This window comes from Pan troglodytes, chromosome 7, assembly GCF_028858775.2.
Source record: "Pan troglodytes isolate AG18354 chromosome 7, NHGRI_mPanTro3-v2.0_pri, whole genome shotgun sequence".
In the NCBI taxonomy this organism is placed as follows: Eukaryota; Metazoa; Chordata; class Mammalia; order Primates; family Hominidae; genus Pan; species Pan troglodytes.
The window spans coordinates 51,567,971-51,582,567 of NC_072405.2; the positions used below are offsets into that span (position 1 = coordinate 51,567,971).

General features: G+C 45.5%; 1 pseudogene; it reads right to left on the reverse strand.

The window, feature by feature from the left end:
- Positions 1–540: 540 nt before the first annotated feature.
- LOC472752 (AFG3-like protein 2) lies at positions 541–2,408 on the reverse strand (annotated as a pseudogene).
- Positions 2,409–14,597: the final 12,189 nt, after the last annotated feature.

Below are 14,597 nucleotides of genomic sequence, written 5' to 3' on the forward strand. Positions count from 1 at the left end.
ACCACTCTAGTATGGAGATTATGAAAAACCCTTAGGCAAGAGAGCCACAGGCTCCCAGTTCAAACCCACTACAGCTGCTGCTTTATAGGAGCAAACTCTCCTCCAGCTCTGGCCTGCTTTTGGACACTCTGAGGTCCCTTTAAATAATTTTCTGGGCCGGGGGCGGTGGTTCACGCCTGCAATCCCAGCACCTCGGGAGGCCAAGGTGGGCGGATCACGAGTTCAGGAGATCGAGACCATCCTGGCCAACACGGCGAAACCCTGTCTCCACTAAAAATACAAAAAATTAGCTGGGCGTGTTGGCAGGCACCTGCAGCCCCAGCCACTCGGGAGGCTGAGGCAGGAGAATGGCGTGAACCCGGGAGGCGGAGCCTGCAGCAAGCCGAGACGGCGCCACTGCACTCCAGCCTGGGCAACAGAGTGACTCCGTGTCAAAAAAAAAAATAATAATGATTTTCTGTCCAAATTTTATATTTATCTATGGGACAGTTTGTGCAACCATGGTTACCAGAAGTTACCAGAAGTTTTGGCTAAAGCCTTCTAAATATCTTGTTTCTTTCTCCTTTGCGGGAGTGTAGCTTGCTTCTTGAGTGACTGCAGCGAGCAGCTGCTCGCGTGCACTGGCTGCCTAGTGCAGCCACCCTGCTTCACCTTTAAAAGCGGGTCTGTGGGCTCCAGATACCAGCTGGCAACCGCATGGCCTGCTTCATGGTATGCCACGGTCTTCTCCTCAGGCTGCAGAACCTGCGTTTTCTTCTCTAAGCGACCAATCACTTGCTCAATTGCCTGTTCGAAGTGTTTCTGATTTATGGAATCTGACAGGTGTCTCGCAGCAATCTACGCAGCTTCATTACAGACATTAGCAACATCAGCACCTGAAAACCCTGGAGTTAAAGATGCCAGTTTTCTTGCCAATTTCTCCTTCTCCAGGGTACTGTCCAGTTTTAGTGGTCGGAGGTGAACTTTGAAAATAGAACCCCTTCCTTTTATGTCTGGTAGTCCAATAAAGATTTGCCTGTCGAAACACCCTGGCCTAAGCAGCGCAGGGTCCAGGATATCCGGTTGATTGGTGCTGGCCAAAATGACGGCATTTGTTGTTGTATTAAAACCATCCATCTCCACAGCAGCTGGTTGAGTGTGTTCTCCTGCTCATTCTGCCCTCCAAAGTTGCCTTTTCCTGTCTTCCTTCCCACCACATTGGAAGAGGATGCAAGGGGCATTCTTCCGAGCAAGGGCAAATAAGTCTCGGACTCTAGCTGGGCCCACACCAACAAACATCTCCAAAACTCGGATCCACTAACGGTGATGAAAGGGACATTGGCTTTTCCAGCTGTGGCCTTAGCTAGCAGCGTCTTCCCAGTGCCTGGAGGGCCAGTGAGAATGGCACCCTTTGGGATTTTTGCTCCTAGGTCTTGATACTGCTTTGGGTTTTTCAAGAAATTCACAAATTTCATGATCTCTAGCTTGGCCTCCTCACAGCCACATCTTCGAACTGCACATCAATTTCATCCTTTAAGACCTTGGTTTCTCTGACACTAAAGAGTTGGCCCATCCCTCGGCCTGTCCGGCCAATGCCAGCAGGCCCTCTTCGGATGGTGCAGAGCAAGAAGGCAATGATGAGCACCGCGGGCAGCATGCTCAGCAGGAAAGAGTCATCACTTTCAGCAATGTAGACAACAGGCACCCGATTTTCTTCTTCTACGCCCAATTCCTGCTGTAAAGTTTCCAGATTCCATTCAAAGGTGTCCACACTGCCAGTATTAAACCAAACGTGTTGCCCATCAACAGGAGTTCTTCCTGGTGTAAAGGTCACTCGAACAAAACGCTCGTTGACAACTTTCAGTCTGTCTACTACTCCTTTTGAAACATAGTTATTGACAAGGTCCTTCCAAGTGACTTCTCTCCCGGATCTCTTGAGCAGGAAGTAAAACATGACTCTACCCCAGAATAGAGCAGTCCAGACGAAGAACATCCTGAAATCCTTGTCGTCCCATGGAAAGTCACCCTTCTGGAACCTGGACCACCAGTGAGAATCATCTTTCTTGCCACCTCGTTTTCCACCGCCACCACCTCCTCCTTCAGAAGAGTGTGTGGTAGCAGCTGGCTTTGATTCTTTTTTCTGTCCCATAACTTCTTTAGGTTCATTAGCATTTTTCCCCCCATTTTTTCCATTAGGAAAGTATTTTTCAAATCCTTTTGGGGGTCGAGAACAGAATCTTTGATAAGCAGCAATTACATCTGTCAACAGAGAATTTCTGCTGGCCCTTGCTTGAGTTGTAATAAATCCATAAAGCATCCGAAGGCAGGGCTGCTCGCCAGGGCCCATGCCTGCCATGCACGAAGAGCTGCTTTAGGCCGCGGGGCCAGCAGCGGATCCGGCCCCACAGCTGCAAGCAGCAGCGAGCCATGGCTACCGCAGTGGCCCTCTTGGCCTGGGACGCTGCGCAGGCACAAGCAGGCGACAACGGGCTGCCTCGGGAAGCGGGCTCCACTCCGGGAGAGGCCGCCAGGCAGCGAAGTGCGCCCGCGGCTCACTGCAGAGCGCAAGCTCTCAACCAGGTATCTTTATAGTAATATTCCACTTCTCTGGTACCAATTTTCTATATTTGTCTGTTCTTATATTGCTATAAAGAACTACCTAAGACTGGGTAATTTATAAAGAAAAAAGGTTTAATTGACTCACAGTTCTGCAGGCTGTACAGGAAGCATGACTGGGGAGCCCTCAGGAAACTTACATTCACTGGGGAAAGTGAAGGAGAAGCAAACACATCTTACATGGCGGGATTAGAAGAAAGAGTGAGAAGAAGGAGGGGACGCACACTTTTAAACAACTAGAAGATATTGTGAGAACTCACTCATTATCATGAGAACAGCAAGGGGGAAATGTGCCCCCTTGATCCCACCATGCCCCTCTTCCAACACTGGGGGTTACAATTCAACATGAGATTTGGGCAGGGACACAGACCCTAATCATATCATCATGGATATCACCTTTGAGAAAAACAAAGGTTAATCAAAAAACAATTCTTATCAGAGTATTTTTATTTGTGTTTTAAATAGTTGTCAGACAAATCTTCAGTTAGAAATCAGGCCAATTTTGACTTTTGGTTTTTTTCTAAGTTTAACTCCTATAAGTATGTATTAAATTAAAAATATCCAGACATCTTCAAAATTGCATGATGGAAAGAAGCGATGCCTGAGTGGTTCACTCTTCATTTTACGGCCAGATTGAAGTTAAGGTTGTGAGTTATCAATGACTATGATCTTCCTTAGGAGAAAAAAAAATGTGGCTTGAGTGAAGCCTCTAATCTCTGTAGGCTAATAGCCTCCATCACTCTGTTCTTGGGTGACTCATGGCTTCAAATCCCTGAGTTCTTGCTTGAAAAACTTTGGGTTTCCCTTCTGCCCACCCATGGCTCAAATCCTTTTATCTCCCCTCTCTGACACCTCCTTCAATGACTAATTTTAGAAAATATATTTAGCTTATTTTAAACAAAATCTTATTTTTATTGAATTGGAACTCTGAACTTAATTTGATAAATTGAACTTAATAGGGCATATAAATAGGATATCTAATATAAATGAAAATTCAACAAATACGCAGAGAGGTGATTCATTATTTGAAAAAAAAAAACTGCTTCCAGCATGAGAAGGGTAAAGCCATGATATTCTTTAACTTGTCTGTTTCTTTAACTCATTTATCATGTCCAAAAACAGAAAAAGGGTTTTTTTCTATTACAGTTAATATTGTGTTTATCAATAAAGAATTCAAAATAAATATCCTACATGCTTTGGATGTCTTCTAGGCAATCAGTAATTGCAGCTAACACAGAAAAGATGTCATGTGTTTTGGTGACATTGTTGTATATGATAAAAGATTTTTCTTCATTTTCTGCAGCTCCTAAGCCCATGACCGTTCTGTCTCCTTACCCTAGTTCCTCATTATGACAGGCAGAACAAGTAGGACACTGTGCAGGGAATGGAAAGGACACTGGGTGGTTGTAAAAGTTTGTCTCCACTCCCCTCTGTGTTTGAAAAAACTGAACATTAAGTGCTGCATTTAAATGCACACACACAGTTATACTGTTTGAAACAGGTTAAAAATGTGGTGTGCTTTGTGATGACTTCCTCCAGAGTTTCTCAGAAGTACATTAATATGCCAATGTACTCTCATTTTTCTATATATACCAATTAGAAGATAAAGTGTTAAAATAATTCTGAAAGATGTAACTGTAATCAATTAGAATAATTAGAATAAAAGACCCTGGTGACCCCATCTTTCTGAAAACTTCAAAATCTGTACAAAATATACAAAAAATACACCCAGCTTTAGCAAAAATTACTAAATCCTCATAGAAATTTCCACTGATCTTGGACTTCCAAGCCTGTAGGACTGCTCAGAAATACTTTCTTTTCTTCTCTTCCTTTTAAAGAGCTTCGTGGTGTGAGTGGAGTGTCTGAGGAGTAGCACCTCCCAGCTTCTGCCTGGGCACTCACCTGAGCTGAGGTGCTCACTTGAGCAGAGGTGCAGCTTCGGCCACCATGGGAAAACCAGCCCTCCCTGGGAAGCACCTCTCTCCCAGCCTTGCCTAGTGGGAGCCTGGGCCATCCTGCAGGGCAGGTGCTGCTGCCTCCCCTGCAGGTCTGCACCTCTGTATTCAGGGCTCACAGCTGGAAGCGGAGGCTTTATGCTATGCCCTGGGTGGCACGGGAGGGCAAACAGGCTCCAGGGCTGTGCACAACAGCACAGCCAGGTGGTCCCTGCCTGGTCTCCTGGCCTCTGTAAACAGACCCCAGAGGGACCCTCCTCAGCCTCAGTCACACCTCTGAGAAATGCTGGGGACTGGCATCTCTGCCGAGAGGACCAGGTTGTCTACTGAAGGCCCAGCTAGCCCATCCTTCCCTGCACAGCAGGCTTATGCCCGGCCTGGAGGCCTGGCACATACAGCAGCAAAGGGCAAACAGAACAGCCGGTAGGATTGCCAGCAAAGGCAAGGGTAGACTCAGTGGCAGAAGCCTCCCTGGTCAGCGGCAGGCAAGCTTCTCCCTCCCTCCCCTAGAGCGGCCAGCTGCCCTCACAGAACTAGACCTCCCTTAGTCATCCCCCCAGGGTGGCAGCTGCCTGGGGACCCGGTCCCCAGCAAGGGCCCCTGATCTTGGCTGCCTTCCTCTTGCTGCTGCACAGAGCCTGCATCCTCCTCCTCCTCGGATCCTCCTTACCCTCCTCCTCTACCTCCTCCTCCTCCTTGTGCTCCTCCTTCTTCTCCTCACCCTCCTCCTCTCCTCCTCCTCATTCTCATTTCCTTCTTGCCCTCCCCCTCCTCCTCTTCCTCTCCCACTCCTCCTCCTCCTCTCCCACTCCTCCTCCTCCTCTCCCACTCCTCCTCCTTCTGATCTCCCCCTCCTCCTGCTCCTCCTCCCCTCCTCCTCCTCCCTCATCCTCCTCCCTCTTCCTCCTCCCCCTTCCCTTCCTCCGTCTCCTCCTCCTCCCCCTCCTCCTCCTTCCCCCGTCCCTCCTCCTGCTTCCCCTCTCTCTCCTCCTCCCACTCCTTCTCCTGCTTCCCCTCCTCCTCCTCTTTTCCTTGCCCTCCTCCTTGTGCTTGTTCTTGCATTTGCTCTTCTTCTTCACAGCATTTCCTTCCTCTTTGCCTTTTTCTTGGCCCGGTCCTTGGAGGGAATTTGCCTTCCTAATCTTCCTTGCTGCTCTCCTTGGGGTCTGCCTCCTCCAGCCCCAGCCCTGAGGTCTGAGCAGCTTCTGTCTGAAGGCCAGGAGGTAGGACTGGGTTGCGGGGGCTGCTGGGCAGGGCCCTCGTCCTCCTATCACATCAGAGATGTTGTCTGGCACGGGAAACATCCACCCTCCACTGTGTGTCCCACGCTTCTCTCTTAAAGTTGGGTTCATTCATGAAGAAGGACAGCATTTAGCAGCGGTGGGCCCCTCAGGGTCGCTGACAAAGATGCCTGCTCCTTCTTCCCTCCTCGGGTCTGAGAGAGGGGCCCTCGGCAGGGGCCTGGGCCTGCCCCGCTTCTGAGAGCGCCTGGGAGCCCAGGTGCAGCCCTGGTTGGAGCTGCCCGCTCCTCGGCCTCTAGGCCTTTGTGGAGGACATGTGGTCTCTGGCTCTGCCCACTGCTGGGTAGCCCGGACAGCGCCTTTTGAGGGACCTGCCACCTCCCCTGTTCCTCCTCCCTGGAAAGAGTGATGTTTTGACTGGGGTTGGGGACCGAGGGTGGCAGGGGCTTCCTGTGGTGCTGGGCTCTGAGGCCCATGTCGTCCTGGAGACCTGCCAGGGTTTCTGGGGGTGTGGCTCTCGCCCAGGGCCTCCCCATATTGTGGCTGTTCCACTGTGGCCTTGGCTTCCATTCTCTTCGTGTCCCTGGGGGTGGGTGGGTGGCCGTTTCTGCCAGGAAGATGGAGTCCAGGTGGGTGCTGGGAACCAAGTCCTCCACATTCTGGACTTTTGCTGAGGCTTCTGCAGCCGGGGCCAGCTCTGGAGGTGAAGGGGCTGCATTGGCCGCGCGTTGTCCCAGACAGCCTGGAGGTGACGCTGCGCGGTGGGGCGGGGTGACCAGACGGGCCCCAGCGGCATGTGGGAGCCGGCAGGGTCTCCGACCCTGGGATGTTGAGGACGAAGAGGACGGTGGCGGACGGGGGACAGGCTGATGGAGCATTGAGGGGCCGCTGTGGGGGCGGGCGGGGTGAGGGGGTCTGGAGCTCCGGGTGGACACTGCGCTCAGAAGCGTCACTGGCTCCTGGGAGGCCAAGGACCGGCTTTGCCTGTTGGCCGCCAGCGGGGACGCGGAGCTGCGGCTGGGACCCCCCATGTGGAGGAAAGTGCAATGCTTCTGGTCCTCAGTCTTCTGCTGCACCACCGCTCCTCCAGCGTGGAGTCCACCTCCAACTGCTTTTTCTCTCTCTGAAACTGCAAAAATGGAATATTGAAAAATTCGTGAAGGTGCTTTAGGCCCGAGCTGTTCTTCCTGGAAGACTCGGCGGAGGGGAACAGGAGGAGCGGCCTCAGCAGGATGACTCCCACTGGCTCCTGTCCCGCGTCCCCAGGATGCACACCTGCGCGTGGGCAGCACTTTCTGAAGCTCCGGAGAATGCACTTGAAGGCGCACTGCTTGGTGATGGGGATCACCTGGCCAGCCGGTGGCAGTTCTTGGGCACGTCCAGGAACTTGCATCCAGGCCCATTTTGGACTCCGCCTCCTTGGGTTGTTCTCCACCTGCAAGCGCTGGTCTGGCTGTTTGCATTTTCCACCCTCCACTACCTCCGAGACTTCAACTCTCAAGACGTCTTCAGTGGTGGGGTGGTTCCCGTAGATGCTGTGGCCTGGATCCCTGCGTGGGGATATCCACCTCCACCAAATGCTTGCCCTGCGGACCGTGCCTCAGCGCGGTGGGGCGGGTGGCCCGTCTCCCGGATAGCCATCTTTATGTTTTCACGCCTCGGCGAAGCGCCTCCGTGGCCTCAGCTCCTGGCCTGCAGCACGCAGGGGATGTTCTTGTCCCCGCCGGGGCCTGCTCCGACCCCACCAGCTTCTTCAGGGCAGGAACCATCTTTCTACTGGGACGTCCGAGTCCGGTGGCGGCCGGGAAGCTCAGCTGCAGCGGCGGAGCAGCTCGACTCGCACTGTGTCCCCGCGGGACAGGCCTCCCGCTAGGCCCGGGACCCACGGCGCCACGCGGCCTCCAGCCAGGGCTCCCGACCTCAGCGCAGCTCCGCCATGTCCTGCGGCCTCCGGAGCCGCCGCCTCCAGCCCTCGGCGCCGCCACCTGGGAGCCGGCTGCGCAGGGCGCCAGCGAAAATCGCATTTCTGCTTAGAAGCCACCCAGTTTATGGTGTTGTGTTATGGCGGCCTGAAGGGACTGAAGCACATAGTGACTATGTCTGTGCTCGCTTTTAAATTTACTTTTATCTTTTTAAAATTTTTATTCGTTTTCCCCGGAATCTTGATGTTTTACATAGCCTCAAACTCCTTCTTGGCAAAGTTATACTTGCTAAATATTTAGTAGTTTCAGCAATTGTCTGAAAAGACACAATTATGCTGCTAAAAAAACAATGAAGAAAGAAGAGACAGAGCAAGAGACAGAGTTTGAGAATTTGAATTTTCTATACACATAGATTAAATTTTCCAAATAATGTTTCTCTTCTTCTTTTCTGTTGAAGTAAAAGCACTCAAACTTTCCTGTATATATTTGTACAACTGAAATCCCCCCTAGACTGTCACCCTTGCCCTAACTAAAAAATCGGCTATATTCTAGAAAATGAGAAAGAAAATATAATGAAGATAAAAACATGTATTAAACATATAATGCAGTGATAAAATCGTGAGTTTCAAAATACCCTGTGAGCTTTGTTTGTTAAGTCCAGGGAAAGAGTAACAAACATAGGCATCAAGTGTGCAGGTCATTTACATGTGTTTATGTGGCCATGTCTACCATTTTCTCTTTAACTTTTCATAATGTGGAACTCATTTCTTTAGGTAGAAGTTACGAGTTAACTATCTTGGTAGTGACCTTGTGAATGAACAAGCATTCTTTAAAAGTCCATTCTTTTTCTTCATTTTTGAATATGCATAGCATTACAGAAAAATTGGAAAGTAAACCAGAAAAATACCCATAATCTCACCATTCCAATACAATGCTGTCTGTGCTTTTTCAAAAAAAAAGGGACCTCAATTTCTAAACTTAGAGAAAAATCTCTAGCTTTTGAATTTTTTTATATTCTGAATTTTTGATGAAGAGTTATGAATTTTTGATGAAGAAGTATTTGTTTACTGCCTCTAGCATTGTATTTTAAAAGAGACGGGTCAAAATTTGATTTTAAAACAAAGGATTAAGAACTCTTCCATTTGTGCTTATTTTACATCTATCAGGTGAGAGTAAAATCACTGATTTAAAGACCTCTGAGTTTTCACAACACAAGGAAAAATAAATAGACACCGCCCTTATTGTTTTGTACATTCCACTGAAATATAAGTTCCTTGTGGACAGGCGTTTTCATCTGTTTTATTTGCTGCTGTATCCCAGTACCTGGCACCTAGTGCCACATAGGAAGTACTCAAGTACTTGTTGACTGAGCTAATTAAAATAGTTTCACTATAGCAGAATTGCCTTTATTCTGTGGGGGCGACCCATGTAAGTTTATCTTTTGTGTCAAAAATGCCATTTTAATGCATTTATGAACATCTTCAAATTGCATCATAGGTTTTGTTAATTTTTTTAACTAGAGTACTTCAGACATATTTTGCCTGCTGACTCAAGGGTGTCATTATGAATATTACTGTAATTTTTAGGTGGGCCAGTGAAGCTTGTGTTAATTACCATGAACTGTTGTTTTGATGACTTAGAATAGATTAGGATGAATGTTGTAAAGGTTTTTCTATTTCTGCTGGAATCTTCTGTCGTTCTACTCATCATCATCTAGGTAATGGTCTAAGGCTGGCACCATTTCTCTTATCAAGTAACGCAAATGGACTTTTTGGCAGATAGTTGTCGTTTAACAACTTTTGTTTTTAGTTTCAGAGACTATGTTCTGGAATGTTGAGATTTCTTCATACATGACCTCTAGAGAAATAGGCATATTATAAAATGAGTTACACTGTGTAACTGAGGGCATGTGCTGATGGCAAAATTATTATCTTCAAGAATAATTTTTTTTTAGTGTTCTGCATTTGCCCACACTGTTAGAAATGGAATGTTAGAGAATATTTATTATTTTGTTGCTATCAAAGCAAAATTTGCAGAAGCTTGAATTTATTGTAATTACTGTATTAACTCTGAAATGCATGGCTATGTTTTAAGGGAGGTTTTTGCCTTCCATATTGTTCTCTTTCTACTTTTTCTTTTACTCAGAAGGACTTAATCTCTAAACATTAGAAAATGTTTTATACAGAGACAGGTCTCACTGACTACAATTAGAATTATAAGAATCTCTTCATTTGTATTAGTTGATAAAAGTATTTTTTCCTGTTTTTAGATAACAGTCCTCCAAAATTTATATTACTATTATCAATTCACTTCTTAAGATAAGCACAATGAAGTAGTGCCTCTGGGTATTAGGATTATGTAGTTTTAACATTTACATTGATTATCTGTATTTTCTACTTAAAAAGCCTATACGATTTAATCAATATGTTACCAATAGATAACAAAAGTATAGAATACTGTTTCTGCTCCTTTAATAGCGAGACTTTAATTTCATGGTGGTTCTAAGGTAGTAAGATGCAAAAAAGAGGTCCAGATGTGACAAGAAAAGTGAGCAAAAAGTAATAATGAACCCACTTAAGAAATTACATGTCTGTATAAGTATTAAAGATAAAGCTTAGGCAGGGCGTGGTGGCTCAGGCCTGTAATCCCAGCACTTTGGGAGGCCAAGGAGAGTGGATCACTCGAGGTCAGGAGTTCGAGACCAGCCTGGCGCCAACATGGTGAAACCCCGTGTTGAATAAAAATACAAAAATTAGCCAGGAATGGTGGGGCGCGCCTGTAATCCCAGCTACTTGGGAGGCTGAGGCAGGAGAATCACTTGAACCCGGGAGGTGGAGGTTGCAGTGAGCCGAGAGCTCCCCATTGCATTCCAGCCTGGGCGACAAGAGGGAAACTATGTCTCAAAATAAATAAATAAATAAATACATAAATAAGAAGAAATAAAAAGGTTAAGGATCTGACACAGAAATGCACACATTTTCTTCTCAACTATCAAAAGCACGAGGAAAATTTTTAAACTTCCCAGAGATGAGTTTTCTAAGTTTTATTTTCCAAACTTCACTCTTATTAACCTTTAAAACAACACTGGTAGATCATTTCTGAAGTGAAGTTTTAAAATATTCCCTTCACTGTCTGAAAGCAAAATATAACCCTTAGTTTTTCAATTTGTAATTTTTAGTTGAAGAAACAACTTGATAATGGGGACTAAGGGAAATAAAATTTCTCTGCGGGAGTCCCTGCTGAATGCCGCCCTGAGCTAGCGGGCGACGCTGCGCTTCCCCGCTGGAGGGCGCCGTCATCCCATCCACGGAGAGCTCAGCAGGCCACGTGCAGGGACTGCTCCCTGGCTGGCGGCACTGTTATTGTTCAATAAAGACCTGGTTCAGAGACAAAGGTGGCCCTGTCAGTAGCTCTGAATAGCCCCAAGCTAGTTGCTGATCCTAACAGGCCCAATTAGCTGCTACTCATTTAGCAAAGCGGCCCGGGACCCATCCCGCTTCCCGCTCCACCTTCTGAAACTCTCCCTGCCTGGGTACCTTGGCTATGGGCTTTGCAGTCTCCCTTTAGCGGATCAAAGGTGTGTGGGAAAGAATGACGGCTGGATCCGCCTCCACAGGTCCTTACACAGCCGCACACATCACAGCCAGACCCAAAGCACTCATGGTGGTGAGAGAGAGCCCGAGGTGGAATTCCAGTGCCGGTCTCAGAACAACGCCTTGATTGCCGTGATTCGAAGAGCTATCTCAAAACATTTCGCTTCAGTGGAGTGCCTGAGAAGAAACACTCGTCACAGCTCACTCTGCTGCTGACACTGGATCTACTCACCTTAGGTCCTCCCACTGCCAGGCTGCCTGGCCTCGGGAACACGCTGACACACACAAGAATACACACTGGCGCTGGCTTCCTTCCTCCTCACAACTAAGTATATTCCTGTTCTAGAAGTCCCCCAGGATCATGTTAGACAATGTGGGAAACAGACGGGCAGAAACAGAAAGGGAAGAAAGAGAACCCAATGTCCCCATGCAACAATTAGACTTTGGTGATGGAATTTTCTCATATTATAGAAGGTGCCTTGTCAACATCATGGGTAGTGACAATATAATATTCTATACTGTTCTCATTCATTTCCCATTCTCTAATACCTGTGGCCACTTGGTTTTTAATTTTTTGTCATTATGAGCATTATTGTACATAAAAATTTCCCCATATTTTTGGGTAATTTACTTTTTTTTCCTTTTTTTTTTTTTGTTTTTTTTTTGGAGACGGTGTTTTGCTCTTGTTGCCCAAGCTGTATGTAGTGCAGTAGTGCGATCTCAGCTCACTGCAACTTCTGCCTCCCGGGTTCAAGCGATTCTTCTGCCTCAGCCTCCCAAGTAGCTGGGATTACATGCATGCACCACCACGCCCTGCTAACTGTATAGTTTTAGTAGAGACGGGGTTTCTCCATGTTGGTCAGGCTGGTCTCAAACTCCTGACCTCAGGTGATCTGCCCGCCTCAGTCTCCCAAAGGGCTGGGATGACAGGCATGAGCCATTTTTGGGTAATTTTCTTAGAATTTATTTTGAAAGCAAAATTAAGTCAAATTTCAGCCTAATCAAAACTAGGTAAAAAGATGCTAGGTCAAGGGATATTGATAACGTGTTGCTAAATTGTTTTCCAACAGAATTGGAACATCTTTTTTTTCTGCCCAGCAATCATTGACACTAGTTTATCAGATATCCACCAGCAATGTGTTATCCTTTTTTGGAAATATTTATACAATTTTATGTTAGACTATTACTGTAATTAAACTTTTCCCATGTGCTTGTTAACAGTATGTGGAAATTTTCCATGTGTTTCATCAACTTGCCGTGTCCATAACAATTTTTCTACTTGATTGCATGATTGCTTTATATAGCATAAATATTTCCTGTTGTTTCATTCAATTTTGATTTTTTGTAGATGCATCTATTTTTTCATTTTTAGGTAGTTAAATACACAGTTTTTAAATTTATTCTCTTGCTTTATTTATTAACCTTGGTTATTTGTTATTTTTATGTATTTTACTTTTCAAATTTATTTGGAATCCAGCTTCTGAAGGTACAAATTATTTTCTGTATACCAAAGCAATGAACATTTCATGTGTCATTTTAGTAAAATGTTTTATTTCCTTTTGGATATATACTATGAATAGGATTGCTATATCAGATGGTAGTTCTGTATCAAGTTCTTTGAGAAATCTCCAAACTGTTTTCCACAGTGGCTGAACTACTTTGCATTCCCACCAACAGTGTGTAAGTGTTCCCTTTTCTCCCCAGCCTCACCAGCATCTATTGTTTCTTGGCTTTTGCATAGTAGCCATTCTGACTGGTGTGAGATGGTATTTCATTGTGATTTTGATTTGCATTTCTTTGATCAGTGATGTTGAGCATTTTTTCATGTGTTTGTCGGCCGCTTGTATGTCTTCTTTTGAAAAGTGCCTGTTTCTGTCTTTTGTCCACTTTTTAATGGGCTTATTTGGTTTTTGCTTGTTGAATGAAGTTCCTTATAGATTCTGGATATTAGACCTCTGTTGGATGCATAGTTTGTGAATATTTTCTCCCATTCTGTATGTTGTCTGTTTGCTCTGTTGATAGTTTCTTTTGCTGTGCAGATGCTCTTCAGGTTAAGCAGGTCCCACTTGTCAATATACGTTTTCATTGCAATTGCTTTTGAGGACTTACTCATAAATTCTTTCCCAAGGCCAATGACCAGAATGATGTTTCCTAGGTTTTCTTCTAGGATTCTTAGAGTTTGAGATGTTACATTTAAATCTTAAATCCATCTTGAGTTAATTTTTGTATATGGTGAAAGTCAGGGGTCTAGTTTCATTCTTCTGCATAGAGCTAGCCAGCTATCCCAGCAACATTTATTGAATAAGTAGTCCTTTCCCCATTGCTTATTTTTGTTGACTTTGTCAAGGACCAGATGGCTGTAGGTGTGCAGCTTCATTTCTTGGTTCTCTGTTCCACTGGGCCATGTTGTTTTGTTTTGTTTTTTACCAGCACCACGCTCTTTTGATATAGTTTGAAGCCAGGTAATATGATACTGATACCTCCAGCTTTGTTCTTTTTGCTTAGGATTGCTTTGGCTATTTGGGCTTTTTTTTGGTTCCACATGAATTTTAGGATATCAACTTAGGTTACATCAGTGGTGGATTGGATAAAGAATATGTGGTACATATGCACTGTGGAATACTACACGCACCCAAAAGAAATAGTGAAGTCATGTCCTTTGTAGCAATATGGATGCAACTTGAGGCCATTATCCTAGGCCAATTAACACAGGCACAGAAAACCAAATACTGCATGTTCTTACTTATAAATGGAAGCTAAATACTGAGTACTAATGGACACAAAGATGGCAACAATAGATACTGGAGACTAATAGAGGGAGGAGGGCTGGAGTGGGGGAAGGATTGAAAAACTAACCTGGGTACTATCCTCACTATCTGGGTGATGGAATCGTTAATATCCCAAACTTCAGTGTCAGGTGATCTACCCATGTAACAAACCTGCACATGTACTCCCTGAATCTAAAAGAAAAGTTGAAATTGTTTTAAAAAATTGTTGCAAGAAAAAATAATAATAAGTATGAAGAACATTTCTTAACAGTATTGCGTAGTCCATCTCTTCCCCACTGATGTGGATGACTTTCTTCAAAGTATCTGAAGTTTTATGTAACTATAATCTATGTCTGAATGATATGTCCTCTTCTTTTTTCTTTTGTTCTCCAGCAACTTTTCTTGGTCAAAGAATGCAGAAGGATATACAGTGTCTGCGGTTTAATTAACAGGATCGTTTGTAAAACAACTTTACATTTATCTTATTTTTAAAATTCTTGCTTTTGAATAGCTGATGTATTAG